Source organism: Protobothrops mucrosquamatus, unplaced genomic scaffold (genome assembly GCF_001527695.2).
Source record: "Protobothrops mucrosquamatus isolate PMUCROS unplaced genomic scaffold, P.Mucros_1.0 scaffold3, whole genome shotgun sequence".
NCBI classification, from domain to species: Eukaryota; Metazoa; Chordata; class Lepidosauria; order Squamata; family Viperidae; genus Protobothrops; species Protobothrops mucrosquamatus.
Window position 1 is genome coordinate 1,188,130 of NW_015386390.1, and position 15,558 is coordinate 1,203,687.

A 15,558-nucleotide genomic window follows, 5' to 3' on the forward strand; every position below is an offset into this window, starting at 1 on the left:
AACTCAAAATCTTGCTTATGTGAAAATCAGTGTCATTAGTTATTCAATCTCTGATGAATATCCAGTAAGTTTTTTTTCTGCAATCTTAATTACAAAATTGCAATGAGACTCAGTAATATTTCGTACTCTTATATTAGCATATTTACTGAGCCTACAAGTCAGTTTTATGTGCATCTGTTGCTCATGTAAAGAAATAAATGCAGTAGGCTACTGTATATGTAGTTAACCATAAGTTATTTTCAGCACGCTTCTAAAAACATATAGCTCTGTTTGGAATAATTGTAAGTTTGATGTGGTCTGGAAAAATTCTACTGCAAACTTTACAGGGGATTTGGCTGTCCCCTAGATAAACTACTGAAAATATTACTTTTTTTTACACAATGTATTTCGAGACCAAGGCATTCTTATACAGCTATTTCTTAACAAAAAGTATCTAGGCATGAATTTGCATGGAATACTGAAAATGTTGACATCTCAGAATTATTGGCTCTCCAGTTAACACTGAAGTGTTTAGTGTTCTGCTCTATATTAATTAGTAATCTTCTAGTGTTGATCCGCAAACCAAGTAATTCTGATGTCTTTTAGACCAATTTTTTTTTTAAAAAAAAATCAGTTCTGTTTGTTTCATCAGGAGGAAATGAATCCTCATCAATTCTAGATCTGATCTGAGGAGAGGGAAATTGGAGACTAGCATGCTTTTCTGTCTAGGCCAGAGATGGGCAATTAATTTTCCCAAAGAAAAAATGTAACAAACTGGGACTGTTGGAGGGCAGAACCAGTAAGGCTGTGAAGATGCAGAGGCATGCACCAATTTACATATGTAAATTGGGGAAGAAATAGCAGCTTCAAAATAAAAGAAGTGCAGTTGTGTTGTGTGCCTGGCATACACATATTTACATTTGATTTCAAATTTCCGATTGACCTCAAAGGGCCAGATATGGGCAGGGGCTATAAAATGCCCGGGTCTTGCCTAGCTATATTCCTAGCACATCACCAGAACATTGTATTCTCCCACCACCAAAACTGAATCTGGCATGTTGGTTTAGCTGGCAATTGAATAGATAACCCAACAACATACTGTATCTCTCCTGTGTGGAAATCTGAAATAGCCTATAACAGTGATGGCGAACCTATGGCACGGGTGCCAGAGGCGGCACTCGGAGCCCTCTCTGTAGGCACACATGCCGTTGCCCCAGCCTTGCTTCCCCCCGTGACCCCCTCCTCACCAGCAGCCCCCCTGGAGGAGAGTCGTCCCCGAGCGTGGCCCACGCGGAGCAGCACAGCCAAAGACATGGCAGCCAGGCAGCATAGACAAGACTCTGGCCTCACGCCCGATCGCGCACAGTTGATGCTGCGGGGCATGGGCAGAGGGCGTGGCCACCATGGCTGGGCTGCTTGGGTGATCTGCGGCGGGCCCTGGAGGCGTTGAGTGGCCCTGCGGGCAGGTGGGGTGGGGGCAGGGCAGGGGGGGAGCAGGGGCGGGGCCAGTTTTGGGGCACTCGGTTTCTAAAAGGTTCGCCATCACTGGCCTATAACTCTTGAAAAGCTTGCAATATTCATAATTATTGGGTTCTGTGGAATGGCCCACTGGTCAACATGATCGGTACAAAAGAATACATCTCTTCCCAGAGAGCAATCCACGACTGCTTCTTTCCCTCTTTCAGTGTCTTTCTAATTTTTAACTTAAGAGGGATTTTTTTTCCCCTACTGATATTTTCTGCGAAATCTGATGCTGCTTTGCTTGCTGACTATGTAGGTTCATTCAGCGAGAATTCCCACTGTGCTCAGTTATGCTTATCCGCAATAAGTACATACAACTGCAGGCTTAAAGTTATTTTCTTAGCCATCAAAACCAAGAGGAGGGAGGGTGTTTGTCCTATTGGGCTGTTGACCACTGTAGCTATTACCCAGTTAGGAGTAACCTGCTGATGCACCATGAAATGAATTACTTACTATATACCTTGCTGATTCTGACCTTAACACTATTGCGGTCAAAAACTATAACTAAGTTAGGGGTTAGGGTTGATCGTGGGGACCCTACAACAGTCATAAATGCAGGACTGATTGTAAGTCAGTTTTTTCAGTGCCGTGGTAATTTTGAATGGTCATTAAATGAATGACTGTAAGTCCAGGATTACCTCTAAGATTGTTTGCCAGGGCGAGATGTATATTTGATTATTTTTGAGATGAGACGGGGAGGTGGTTCTTTCACACACATGCATGCAATCAGAGGCCAACTGTTTCCATGCTAGCATTTCAACTGTCTGATGGCTTTTCATGAATTTTCAAGCACGTTCAAAGTGCTCCCAGATATATACTTTTTTCTTGCTTTCTTAAGCCACTGGGGCTTCCCCAATGAAGCCTTAATCCTACAGTTGTTTTTAATGTAATATTCTAGACCTTTTTGCATGATGAGCCCATGTGGTCCCAAAATAAAGACGAGGGATTACATAGGGATTATGTGTCAGTGGGACAGTTAAATTATTTGCAGTCTGAAAAATCCCTTCGCACTGAATTGTAGTTAAGTCTCAAATCATCATTTTCTATGGGATGGATACATTTTCCCCACTCCCAAGTTTGGGCATCGCGATTTGAGCTAGGCATCTCATTAATTCCAAGAAAGCAGCTGTGTTTGCCATGATAGTCATCTGGGTCCATAGTCCAGGATTCTTTTATTTTAATAGAAGTATTCCGGTGCACGTAAAGGTGTGGATAGTGGTCAAGAGTCATTCCAGAGAAAATATTGTGTGCTTCATTTTAATGGGTAGTTTGTAGGAATCTTCGAAGATAGTAATTTGCTAGTTCACCACTGGTGAGTCAGAATTGCCTCCAGGCAAAGTTATTTTTAAAAGCTAAAAAACAGTTGTTGCTTCCCCCCCCCCCCCGTTGCTGAAATTGATAATTCCATGCATAATTAACGTAGGGAGAGATGGATATGGATTCTAAATTACGCTGGTTGGGAATTCCTACAGCCTATTACATCTAGAGGCCGAAAACTTAGAAAGTTTTATGATTGTTGCAAGGATAATTCTGGTCTGCTTGCTGTGAAAACGACTATTTGGGGGTCTCCCAGTGAATGTTCATTTGTTTTTTTAATTCGTTGAGCGTAGTAATAATCAGTATTCTAAAAGGAGAAAAGGATGAAATTTAGTTTCTGATCACACGTACAATCTCCTTGAAGCTACCATTTTTATTTCAGGAAATGGGATTGTGTAATGCTATGTTATCTTACCGGAAGGTTTCATTTAGGTTAATCCAATTCAGGTTTAATGCAAGGCAGAGTAACAGTATAGATAGTCCTCACCTTACAACAGTTCATTTAGTGACCGTTCGAAGTTACAACGGCACTGAAAAAAGTGATCTATGACTGTTTTTCAGTCTTACGACCGTTGCATTATCCCCATGGTCACGTGATCAGAACTCAAACGCTTGGCAACTGGCATGTGTTTATGACCGTTGCAGTGTCCCGGGGTGATGGGATCCCCTTTTGTGACTTTCTGACAAGCCAAGACAGTGGGGAGACCAGATTCACTTAACAACTGTGTTACTAACTTAACAACTGCAGTGATTCACTTAACCATCGTGGCAAGAAAGGTCGTAAAATGGGGCAAAATTCACTTAACAACATCTTGCTTAGCAACAGAAAATTTGGGCTCAGTTGTTAGTTGACACTACCTGTAATTTATATAGTCAGGGTGAGATCAAGGCTTGAATGTTACCTAACAACAACAAAGTGGTTTCCCTTTACATTTTACTTCCATATGGAATGTGACCTCTACAGACAGCCTGAAGATTTGATCCAGGTTCAACTAGCATATCTCTCTCTCTCTCTCTCTCTCTCTCTCTCTCTCTCTCTCTCCCTCCCTCCCTCCCTCCCTCTCCCTCCCTCCCTCCCTCTCTCCCTCCCTCTCTCCCTCTCTCCCTCTCCCCCTCTCTCTCCCTCTCTCCCTATCCCTCCCTCTCTCCCTCTCCCTCTCTCCATCTCCCTCCCTCTCTTTCCCTCTCCCTCCCTCTCCCCCTCTCTCTCCCTCCCTCCCTCTCTCTCTCTCTCTCCCTCTCCCTCACCAACCTACAGCATTGTTGTTCTACAGAAAATTATCAGAGACTCCTACATACACTCCCCTGAGCGCCTAATGAAAGGTGGGAGATAAATCAAGAAAATTAAATATAATTAATTATGGGGGAGGGGAGCATTCTTTTACCTGCAGATAAGTCCTGTGTATGTTTACTTAAAAGCGAAATCTCAGAAACTTTATTCTAGAATTACTGCCCTGAAGTTACTTCTTTGTATCAAGGAAACCCTTTCAGGCAAATCCAAGCAATTAAAAGTTCAACTGAATGAGTACAAAGGTGGAATATAAACTATAAAAAAAACTAAATAAAGGAAACAGTCATAACTCTCACTTGAAAGTGATGGGATCTAAGCCCATACTTATGGTGTAGTAAAAGTGGAATATATTTGTGTTTTTCCTTTCCCCTAGGTTGCCCCTAATTGTTTCGCTAAATGCAGCCATTTTAAAGTTCCCCAGATTGTGTAGTGTGTCATAAATTTACATTGTATAATCATGTGATATAATATATACTGTGTAGTGTATCATAAATTTACATTGTATAATCATGTGATATAATATGCGCTGTATATTATGTTATAATCCTTAATATGGTCACACTGCAGCAAAGTCCATATCAATCAAATATAGTAAGTATTTATTTATTAAAGTTATATGCCATCCATCTCCCCTCAAAGTGATTCTGGGCTACTTATAACAGAATAAAAGAAGAATATAAAAACATTAAAACATTAAAACGTATGAAGAACGGTTGCAGGATTTGGGTAAGTCTAGTGATGAAAAGAAGGACTAGGGTCAACATAATATCACTGTTCCAATATTTGAGGGGCTCCTACAAAGACTAGAGCAGGGGTCTTCAAACTTGGCCCTTTTATGACTTGTGGACTTCAACTCCCAGAATTCCTCAGCCAGCCTGCCTGGCTGAGGAATTCTGGGAGTTGAAGTCCACAAGTCATAAAAGGGCCAAGTTTGAAGACCCCTGGACTAGAGGGCCAATCTATTTTCCAAAGCACCAAAAAGTAAGACAAGAAACAATGGATGGAAACTAACCAAGGAGAGAAGAACATAGAACTAAGGAGAAAATTTCCTAATGGTGAGAGCAATCAACCAATGGAATAGCTTACCTTCAACAGTTGTGGGTGCTCCATCACTGGAGGCTTTCAAAAAGAGACTGGGCAGCCATTTGTCTGAAGTGGTATTGGGTCTCCTGCTCGAGCAGGGGTTTGGACTAGAAGACCTCCAAGGTCCCTTCCAACTCTATTATTCTGTGTTCTATGTTAATTAACGAACTAGAATAACAATAAACTAGGGCAGTGATGGCGAACCATTTAGAGACCAAGTGCCCAAACTGCAATCCAAAACCCACTTATGGGTGGATGTGGCCTATTGGGTGGGTGTGGCCAATTGGGTGGGCGTGGCCCATTGGGTGAGCATGGCTGCGGTGGTAACTGCAGACTGGGTGGGATTAAAAAGTTCAATCAATCAATTCCAACTTTGCGAGATCTTTTTCCCCACGAGGTCGAAATTGATAATAATAATAATAATAATAATAATAATAATAATAATAATAATAATAATAATAATAATAATAATAATAATAATAATAATAATAATAATAATAATAATAATAAAGTTGGAAGGGACCTTGGAGGTCATCGAGTCCAACTCCCTGCTCAGGAACCCTACACCATTTCAGACAAATGGCTGTCCAGTCTCTTCTTAAAAACTTCCAGTGTTGGAGCATTCACCGCTTCTGGAGGCAGGTTGTTCTGCTGGTTAATTGTTCTCACTGTCAGGAAGTTTCTCCTTAGTTCTAGGTTGCTTCTCTCCTTGATCAGTTTCCATCCGTTGCCTCTTGTCCTGCCTTCAGGTGCTTTGGAGAACAGCTTGACTCCCTCTTCTTTGTGGCAGCCCCTGAGATACTGGAACACTCCTATCATGTCCCCCCTCGTCCTTCTCTTCGTTAAACTAGACATACCCAATTCCAGCAACCGTTCCTTATATGTTTTAGCCTCCAGTCCCCTAATCATCTTTGTTGCTCTTCTCTGTACTCTTTCTAGAGTCTCAACATCTTTTTTGTACACTGGTGGCGGAGGCCTAAAACGAAAAGGTTTTATAAAACCCAGCTGAAGACCTAGGACTGGGGTGATGGCGCACGTGCCCACAGAGAGGGCTCTGTGTGCCACCTGTGGCACGCGTGCCATAGGTTCACCACCATGGAGCTAGGGTCTTTAAATTGTTCTTGACAAAAAGTCCCTGTGTGGTTGAATGCAATGCCATTGATAGAAAATGCATAGACACGCCACTCAGGGGAAGCTATTTTGCTTCCTTTGGGGAAAGTTGATTAAAAGGTATTTATTATTCTAAAGCTAAGATATCTTTGGATAGAAGCCCATCACTGCATTCTTCAGCTTGTATTTATTCCATTTCCTTGCCTGTGGGTGGCAGATGTCTTGCAAACATACAGTTCACTTATCCTTTCCTTTTTTTCCCATGTGATCCTTTGTCAGTTCAAGTACCAGAGAAACGGAATAGAAGTATCTATAAAAGTTTTTCACATTTTGGGGAGTGTTTATGCAAGAGATTTAACCAATAAAATGATGCCTTTCCTGTCCTTTAAGATGGGAAGGCATATTTTTCTAATTGTTACAGGCTGAAAGTATATTTGCTGTAAATCCTATAGCGGTAGCTTGCAGTTTTTAGTTTTCTCTACTAGCAAGAGGGTCAGAAAAGTCAAAACCATAGATCATAAGTTCATTTTTGTGTTACACAAAAAGACTAGAAAGGGTTTCCAATCAGCAGTAAAATTACATAATTTTTTTCTCCAATCAAAGAAATCAATTTGGTTCTATCATTTTTACCATCAACCGTTTCTCCATTACCAAATCTTTCCATTTTTGTGCATACAATAATCTCACTGCAGTTATCATATAAAAAACCAACATTCAATTTCTGTTTGTCCACCAGTCTCAAGAGAACGATTCTGATCTCAATTGTATATTTTTTAAATCCGCCAAATCAGTGTATATATTTGAATCTTAAAAATGTCCAGCTTTTTTACACATCCACCAAGCCTGATAAAATGTTTCTTCTTGTTCACATTTTTGGCATAAATTTGAAAAGCCTTTTTACATTCTAGGTAATTTCACTCGTGTCATATGCCAGTAGTACATCATTTTGTAAAAATTCTCTTTAATGTTATAATATAATGTAAATTTCAATCCTCTCAACTACGTATTTTCCCATTGTTCAGTCTGTATTCTCTAACCAAGGTTTCAGCATACATTCTTTTACTTGTTTTTCTGTTTCAATTTTTTTAAAAAAAGTTTATACATTTTAGCAATAACATGTTCATCATTTGTGCACAATTCTATTTTAAAATCAGTCCTACAATATTCAGTACTATAAATTCCTTTGTCTACTTAAATCTTTTGGATAATGAAAAAAAGCAAACCATTGGCAAACTGAACATAATTGGGACTGGAATTCCTATCATAAGTTGTTGCGCTCGTAAATCAAGTCGGACCCAATTTTATAACAATTTTTATGGCAGTCCTTAAGCAAATCCAGCTGCGCCAATGGATGTTTTTTTATCAGAAATTGGCAAAAAAAGGTCGAAAATCACAGTCATGTGACCAGAGAACACTGCAACTAGTTGTAAATGTAAGCTAGTTGCCAAGCACCCGAATTGTGATCGTATGATAGTAGAGTGGGTGTGATGCTTGTTAACTGCACAAAAGGTCATAACTCTGGGGCCATTGTAATTTTGAAGCATCATTAAATGAATGGTTGTAAGTTGAGGAGTAAGGTAGCCTTCAACTTATGCCCACAACTGAGCCCAAAATTTCTGTCGCTAAGTGAAACACTTGTTAAGTAAGTTTTGCCCTATTTTACGACTTTTCTTGCCACAGTTATTTAGTGAATCACTGCAGTTAATAAGTTAGTAACACAGTGGTTAAGTGAATCTGGATCCCCCATTGACTTTGCTTGTCAGAAGGTCGCAAAAGGGGATCACACGACCCTGGGGCACTGCAACCATCATAAATATGTCAGTTGCTAAGCATCTGAATTTTGATCATGTGACCACGGGGATGCTGCAATGGTCGTAAGTGAAAAATGGTCATAATTCACTTCCAGGGTTGAGGAATCTTGAATCCAGACAATGACCAGTCCTAGATGGTGTAGGTTCTCCTGCTTGGGCAGGGGGGTGGACTAGAAGACCTCCAGGGTCCCTTCTAGCTCCTATTCTATTCTATATTCTATATTCTATATTCTATATTCTATATTCTATATTCTATATTCTATTCTATTCTATTCTATTCTCTTACATTACATTACATTACATTACATTACATTCTGAATTAAACACTGTATCACAATTAGGTATGAATATGATGTCACCCAGAATCAAATGCAAGTGAGATGGGTGGTGACATTCCCTGAGATAGTTTTTCATGGCCTTATCATATAATCTAGGGGTCCCCAACCTTGGCAACTGTAAGATTTGTGGACTTCAACTCCCAGAATTCCCCAGCCAGCTATGCTGGCTGGGGAATTCTGGGAGTTGAAGTCCACAAATCTTACAGTTGCCAAGGTTGGGGACCCCTGATATAATCAGTCCATACCTACAAATGTAAATTCAAATACAGCAGCACAATGGGTGTGTGACAGAACATGATATGTTACACATATTGCCAAAGAGCAAGCTTAGGCTATAGGAATATGAGAATGTCCATAGCAAAGCAATGTTCATTGGCTTGTTTTTTTAACAGAGTGTTGAAGTTGCATTTGTTCAAGGTTAGGGTAGTTTTTTGGTTTGTTTGTTTTGGCAACTTGACACTAAACAATATTTGTCTCAACATCTTTCCCACCAAAAGTATTGGCTTGAAATTCACCTAGCAGCTGGGAAATTTGATTTCTGTTGCAACATTTATATTAGGTTAATTCTACTGCTGTATATGATTTCAGTCCACTTTGGGGGCTGAATGGTTATTTTTTTAACCTTGAATGCAAGTTTCCTGCGTACCAAAGTTAAAAAGTGTGAAATGACTCTTAGAAAGTATAGAGAGGCAAATTCTCTAAAAGGTGCAAAAACAGTAATATTGTTCTCCATTGTTTTCATGGGTATAAATTACAGGTAGTTGTCAACTTACGACCACATTTGAATCCAAAATTCTTGTTGCTAAGTGGGACAGATATTAAGTGAGTTTTGCTCCATTTTTCAACCTTTCCTGCCACAGTTGTTAAATGAATCACTGCATTTGTTAAGTTGGTAACACGGTTGTTTAATAAATCTGGCTTCCCCATTGACTTTGCTTGTCAGAAGGTCACAAAAGGGGATCACGTGACCCTGGGACACAGCAACCGTCATAAATACGAGTCACTTGCCAGGCATATGAATGACTGTAGGGATGCTGCAACGGTTGTAAGTGTGATAAGCAGTCGTAAGTCACTTTTTTCAGTGCCATTGTAACTTTTAAGAGAATGGAGGACAAGGAAAAAGCAGAGGATGGAGATGAGAGATAGAGAAAAGAAAATATTGAATATATTAAAAGAAAAACAAAGGTGAACATTTTCTTCTTACAGTTTGGACTTAAAACACAGAACCCAGATATTTAATCTGATCTGTCCAGATAGATGATCTTTAAGACTCCAGGCGCGTTGATTATCTGGTTATTCTTGCTGATATCCAGTAATTGGGTAAAGTCAATTCCATTTTTATTAACCACTAATTTCCAAACTAAGAAACGATTAAAAGGAAGATTTCTCCCATTGCTTTGTTTAAAATAACATCTGGCAATTTTTTTCTCAATGTTAGCAACTTTAAGATGTGTAGACTTCAGCTCCCAGAGTTCCTTTGCCCACTGGCTGGGAAATTCCGAGAGTTGAAGTCCACACACCTTAAAAGTTGCAAAAGTTGAGAAACGCTGAGATGTAGAACGCAGAGGACATTGAATTCCATGATTTATAAACTCATTAATAGATTTTCTAAGCTTCTCCATAAACATGCTCTCTAGCCCTAGAAACTGAGTCGTTTTAAAAGATAACACTGCAATACCAGCATCAATCTTCTAACAATTTGGTTTGATAAAATGATTCAGGAAGAATTTGGTCAGTATAATCACGCTAAAAAGTAGTTTGCTAGCTTAGGATAGGAAGAATTGCTTTACTGGGTCCTCATGTGGACAGTTATTTTCCAAGAGTGTACAAATATGTGCTGTGTGTCTGACATGTGAGAGTATTCAGATGTATAGTGTGCAAAGAATGTTAGCAATTTTATGAAAATCTGCTTATATCCATCCATCATTCGGTCATCATCTTGACACATCTGTGTCTCAAATTGAGGGGGAAAAATCTGTATAAGCAAGAAATGTTTACTATGTGAAAAAAAAAATCTCCAGAAGGCAGGGAAAGTGATGGATGTACTAAAGAAGTGATATGCTTGTAGTAAGTTACACAATTTTAATGCTGCTGCATATAAAGAACAAAACCAAAGTGATTTGACTTTGCTAACTGACAGATTTTATTAAAAAGCCTTGCTGCAGCTCACAAAAGCTGATGCCTTCTAATAACATTTGTTAATCAAAACAGCACTATCGGACTCCTGATTTTTGGCCACCATAGATTTAAGTCCTGCAGTATAAATAAAGGGAGAAAGTTCTGTATTTATGTGAGCAATTGCCAGAACATCTAACAGAATTTCCAAAAGATTCCTAGCTGAAAATACAGGAAAACAGTGACATCTATTGTTAAAGATCAGCAAATTTTAAAATTTTCAGAGCTTTGGAACAGCTGCACCCTTGTATGTCATGGTCTGTTTTTGTTTGCAATTTGTGGTAAACAGAATTGGAAATGTTAACTATCCATGGGCTTAAATTCAAGATAGTTTTGGGTGGTTTCCAGGAAATCAAGAGGTCAAGACTTTCTGGGTAGAAAAGAGAGCGTTTGATGCCCACTGCACTGAAATATTATAGGAAGTGTTAGTGCCACTTTATACTGCTTTGGTAAGTGCATCCAGTTTTTTGGCCACTATGATACAAAAAAGATGTTGAGACTCTAGAAAGAGTGCAGGGAAGAACAAAGATGATTAAGGGACTGGAGGCTAAAACCATATGATGAACAGTTGCAGGAACTCTTCTGTCTAACAAAGAGAAGGATTGGGAGTGACATAACAGCCTTCCAATATTTGAGGAGCTGTCACAGAGAAGTGGGGGGGGGGAATCTATTTTCCAAAGCACCTGAAGGCAGGATAAAACAGATGGAAGCTTGTTAAAGAAAGATCCAATCTAGAATTAAAGAGAAATTTCTTGTCAGTGAGAACAATTAATTTGTGGAATGGCTTATCTCCAGAAGTTGTGGGTGCTCCATCACTGGAGGTTTTTAAAGAAGAGATTGGACAGCCATTTATCTGGAACGGTGTAGGGCAGGGGTAGGCAACCTTGGCTCTTTTATGACTCATGGATTTCAGCTCCCAGAATTCCTGAGCCAGCATGGCTCAGCTTGGAAACCTCTCCCTTTCCCTCAGCATGGCTGGCTCAGGAATTCTGGGAGTTGAAGTCCACGAGTCATAAAAGAGCCAAGGTTGCCTAACCCTGGTGTAGAGTCTCCTGCTTGAGCAGGGGGTTGGACTAGAAGACCCCCCAAGGTCCCTTCCAACTCTGTTAATTCTGTCATATAAAAAAATCAATTATGTCTAGTAGGGGGGAGCAATCTCTTAAGCAGTAAGAGAATTGATCAGAGTTAGTTTCTTACATGGACTCCCCATTTTAATGAGAATAATTAATTAATTAATTAATAATAATAATAATAATAATAATAATAGTAATAATAATAAAAGTTGGAAGGGACCTTGGAGGTCATCTAGTCCAACCCCCTGCTCAGGCAGGAAACCCTATACCATTTCAGACAAATGGCTGTCCAGTCTCTTCTTAAAAACTTCCAGTGTTGGAGCATTCACTGCTTCCGGAGGCAGGTTGTTCCACTGGTTCATTGTTCTAACTGTCAGGAAATTTCTCCTTAGTTCTAGGTTGCTTCTCTCCTTGATTGATCAGGATATTATAACAAATCGGCTAAGAATATCATGCTTACAGACTGCATAGCATTAAGGCTTCTTCAAAATTCATTTTATCTCTGTTCTGTTCTAAATCAGTACTCTAATTTAGTGTTGCAATTCTGACAGATCATAAATGTTCATCATGACTACAGGTAGTTCTCGGCTTTCAACCTTTCGTTTAGTGACCGTTCAAAGTTACAATAGCACTGAATAAAGTGACTTATAAGAAGACTTATAAGCCTTCGCATTTACGACTGTCATAGCATCCCATGATCACGTCAGAATGTGAGTGCTTAGCAACCAGCATGTATTTATTTACAAGGGTTGTAGTGTCCCGGTCAACTGGACACCATTTGAGGCCCTCCCCAATTAGCTTCCAAGCAAAGTCAACAAGAGGAGCTGAATTTGCTTAACAGCCATGTGTTTCTCTTAACAACTGCAATGATCCACTTAACAATTGTAGCAAAAACCGACATAAAATTGGGGATGATTCACTTAACCACCACCTTACTTAGCTTTAGAAATTCTGGTCCTGGTCAAAAGTTGAGGAATACCTGCTGTATGATCACCATCACTTGGATAGTTCTCCTTGCCAGCGTGAGTCTAAGAATTATGGGAACTGAAGACCAATCTATCTGGGGACATCTGGTTAGGAAAGGCTGAATAATAGCTGAATTAAAGGACTTAACTGTTTAATACTTTAGCAGCTCTTTTTTAACTGAGGTATGTTTGAGTTCTCACTCCACTCTCTGACTATTGGTGTGATAGCCCTACATTACCTTTACATTTATAGTTTTAAGTTGGCCAGTTTTTATTGTGGTTTTGCTGTTTACTTTGTTGACCTTCTAGTATGTTTTGACAGTTTGATTTACCAAGAACTGTAAAAGTATGATGGAAGTGTGTTATCAAATATCTTTAGCAAATTAATCCCTGTGCACAGCAGTGTTTAAGAGGTTTTGATCCATGATTTTGTATTGTCATTTGACTGTTTAGGACAAGGCTTTTCAACTTTTTCACCCATTGTACCACTTTTAGGATATGGCAATATCCGAGTACCACCAGTCGCCTAGCAAGGTGTCAAAAACTTGATGACCAAAAAAAAAAAAAGGAAAAAAGTGAGAAAGTACAGGTAGTCCTTAACTTACAACAGTTCGCTTAGTGACTGTTTGAAGTTACAATGGCACTGAAAAAAGTACCCCCCAAGCCACAGCCGAGCAAGACACCTGCCTGCCCGCCCGGCGGCACTCTTCCTCCTGTCCGAGGTTTTCATTGTTGTGAGCATTTCTGTTGAGGATTGGCAGCGGGGGTGGGGTGGGGGGTGTTTGGTTTTTATTCCCCCGTCTGCTGGGTGGTTGCAGCAGGTTTTGGTCACTTCACAAGACTGTGACTGTCATAAATATGAATCAGTTGCCAAGTATCTGAATGTAAATCACAAGACCCTGGAGATGCTGCAACATTCCAGCTGATTGGTGCTTCTTCAGGGCTCGGCAGAAGCACCAGGATCAGTGCCAAGCGCCAGCTGGAGCCTGACGCTGATCCTGGTGCTTCCACTGAGCCCTGACAGCCCCGAAGAAGCGCCGATCAGCTGGAAAGCGGCACTGATCCTGGCGCTTCCGCTGAGCTAGAACTAAGGAGAAACTTCCTGACAGTGAGAACAATTAACCAGTGGAATAACCTGCCTCCAGAAGCGGTGAATGCACCAACACTGGAAGTTTTTAAGAAGAAACTGGACAGCCATTTGTCCGAAATGGTATAGGGTTTCCTGCCTGAGCAGGGGGTTGGACTAGATGACCTCCAAGGTCCCTTCCAACTTTATCATTATTATTATCTCTCGCTCAGGCTTGTGCGGTGCTACCACCGGTTCAGCTCATTCCCCTCCCCCGCTACCACTTTTCTAGGATGGCCGCGTACTACCTGCCAGGTGCCAATGTACCACAGGTGGTACCCGTACCACTGGTTGAAAAGCCCTGGTTTAGGAGAACGGTGTTTAAGAGAACTTATTGAGTGCTTTTTTTGGTGCAAAGGAAACTGGTGTCCCTGTTTAAGGCTTAGACTTGTCTGTAGTTGCTGACATGCAACTAATGTTGGCTTTAATTAATTTTGGTTTCATTCATGTAACTTTACTGGAGAGCTCTCCAGTCTATTCCTGTACTGATCTATTGTGTGAGGGTTCGATCCATTCATAAGCTTTTTTATATTTGGTGAGAAACATAAGAATACATCCCTTGTGGAAGAGTCTATTGACAATTTTCTATTGATCCTTTTTAAAATTGTCTGCTAGCCCCCTTTTTTGAGGATTCCCTTCCCCTTTTTGAATCCCCTTCTCCCGTGCTTCTTGGAAGACTTACCAAAGATCTGAAATGAGTCCAGATATTAGTCTAAAGATTAGTCTTAGGGATCTTACCAGTTTTAAAGAAAAAACGGATCTTCTATACGAAGGCCACGTCTCCATGAATTTGATCAACTGAATGTTGAGGTCTACATTTTCAAGTGCAAAGACCAAATTAATTGTGCTAGTATTTACAGTTCTAAGCAGATATGATAATTTGGGAATCGGGTATTCTGAATGTGCAGGCATACACAGGCAGAGCTAGCGCAGAATAAAATGAACCAAGGTGGAGAATTAAAGGTTTGTCTCCATCCTTGTCATTCCATTGTCTGTCTGTAGGTGTCCTCACTTTCCCTATTTCTAAGCAAGAAACTGCCGCTCCGTTTCAGAAGCGTCTTAAAAAGGATAGGAATACAGTACTTATTTGTAGCATTGGATGTTTTCGTAAATAAAAAAGTTTCTCGTTCACATAAATCAAAAAATACAACGATCCCAAATTTCCTTTCCCTTTCTTACATTTGCATTTGCTGCCATGTTTAATCCCTACATTTCATTTTATTATATTCCAATTATTTCCCAGCAGCAACGTAAAAAAACCCCAAAACCCTCTTTTAATTTAGGCAGTTGGATGGATACAAAAAAAGGGGGGTGGAAATAGGAGCAGAGTTTTGGGGAAAGAGCTGAAAATCCTCAACCTTCATCAGTGGCCCCAAAGGATAGCTTGATCAATATTTAATGGTATTAAATGATACTGATAATATTGAATGCTGCTGAAAAACATGATGAGACCAGAAGTGTACTATTCTTATCCAAGTCCCTATTCAAGTTCTAAATAAGAACAGCCAACAAGATTTTCATTGCATGCCAAAGACTGAAGCTGAACTAAAAGGGATGTAGATAATCCATCCTGGACTTAACAATTGTAGCAACATTTCTTAAAAAGAGAAGATTTGGGATTTGTAAGATGGCTATAGGACAGCGATGGCGAACCTTTTAGAGACCAAGTGCCCAAAAACTGGCCCCACCCCCACTCCACCCCCTGTCCCGCCCCCACTTTGCCCCCACCACGCCTGCCCGCAGGGCCACTCACTACCTCCAGGGCCCGC

At 40.2% G+C, this 15,558-nt stretch overlaps 1 protein-coding gene across 1 annotated transcript in view; it reads left to right on the top strand.

Moving 5' to 3' along the window:
* BMP3 (bone morphogenetic protein 3) overlaps nucleotides 1-15,558 on the top strand; it is a 31,710-nt gene that overhangs the window by 4,227 nt on the left and 11,925 nt on the right. The gene's annotated exons all lie outside the window — the stretch shown is intronic.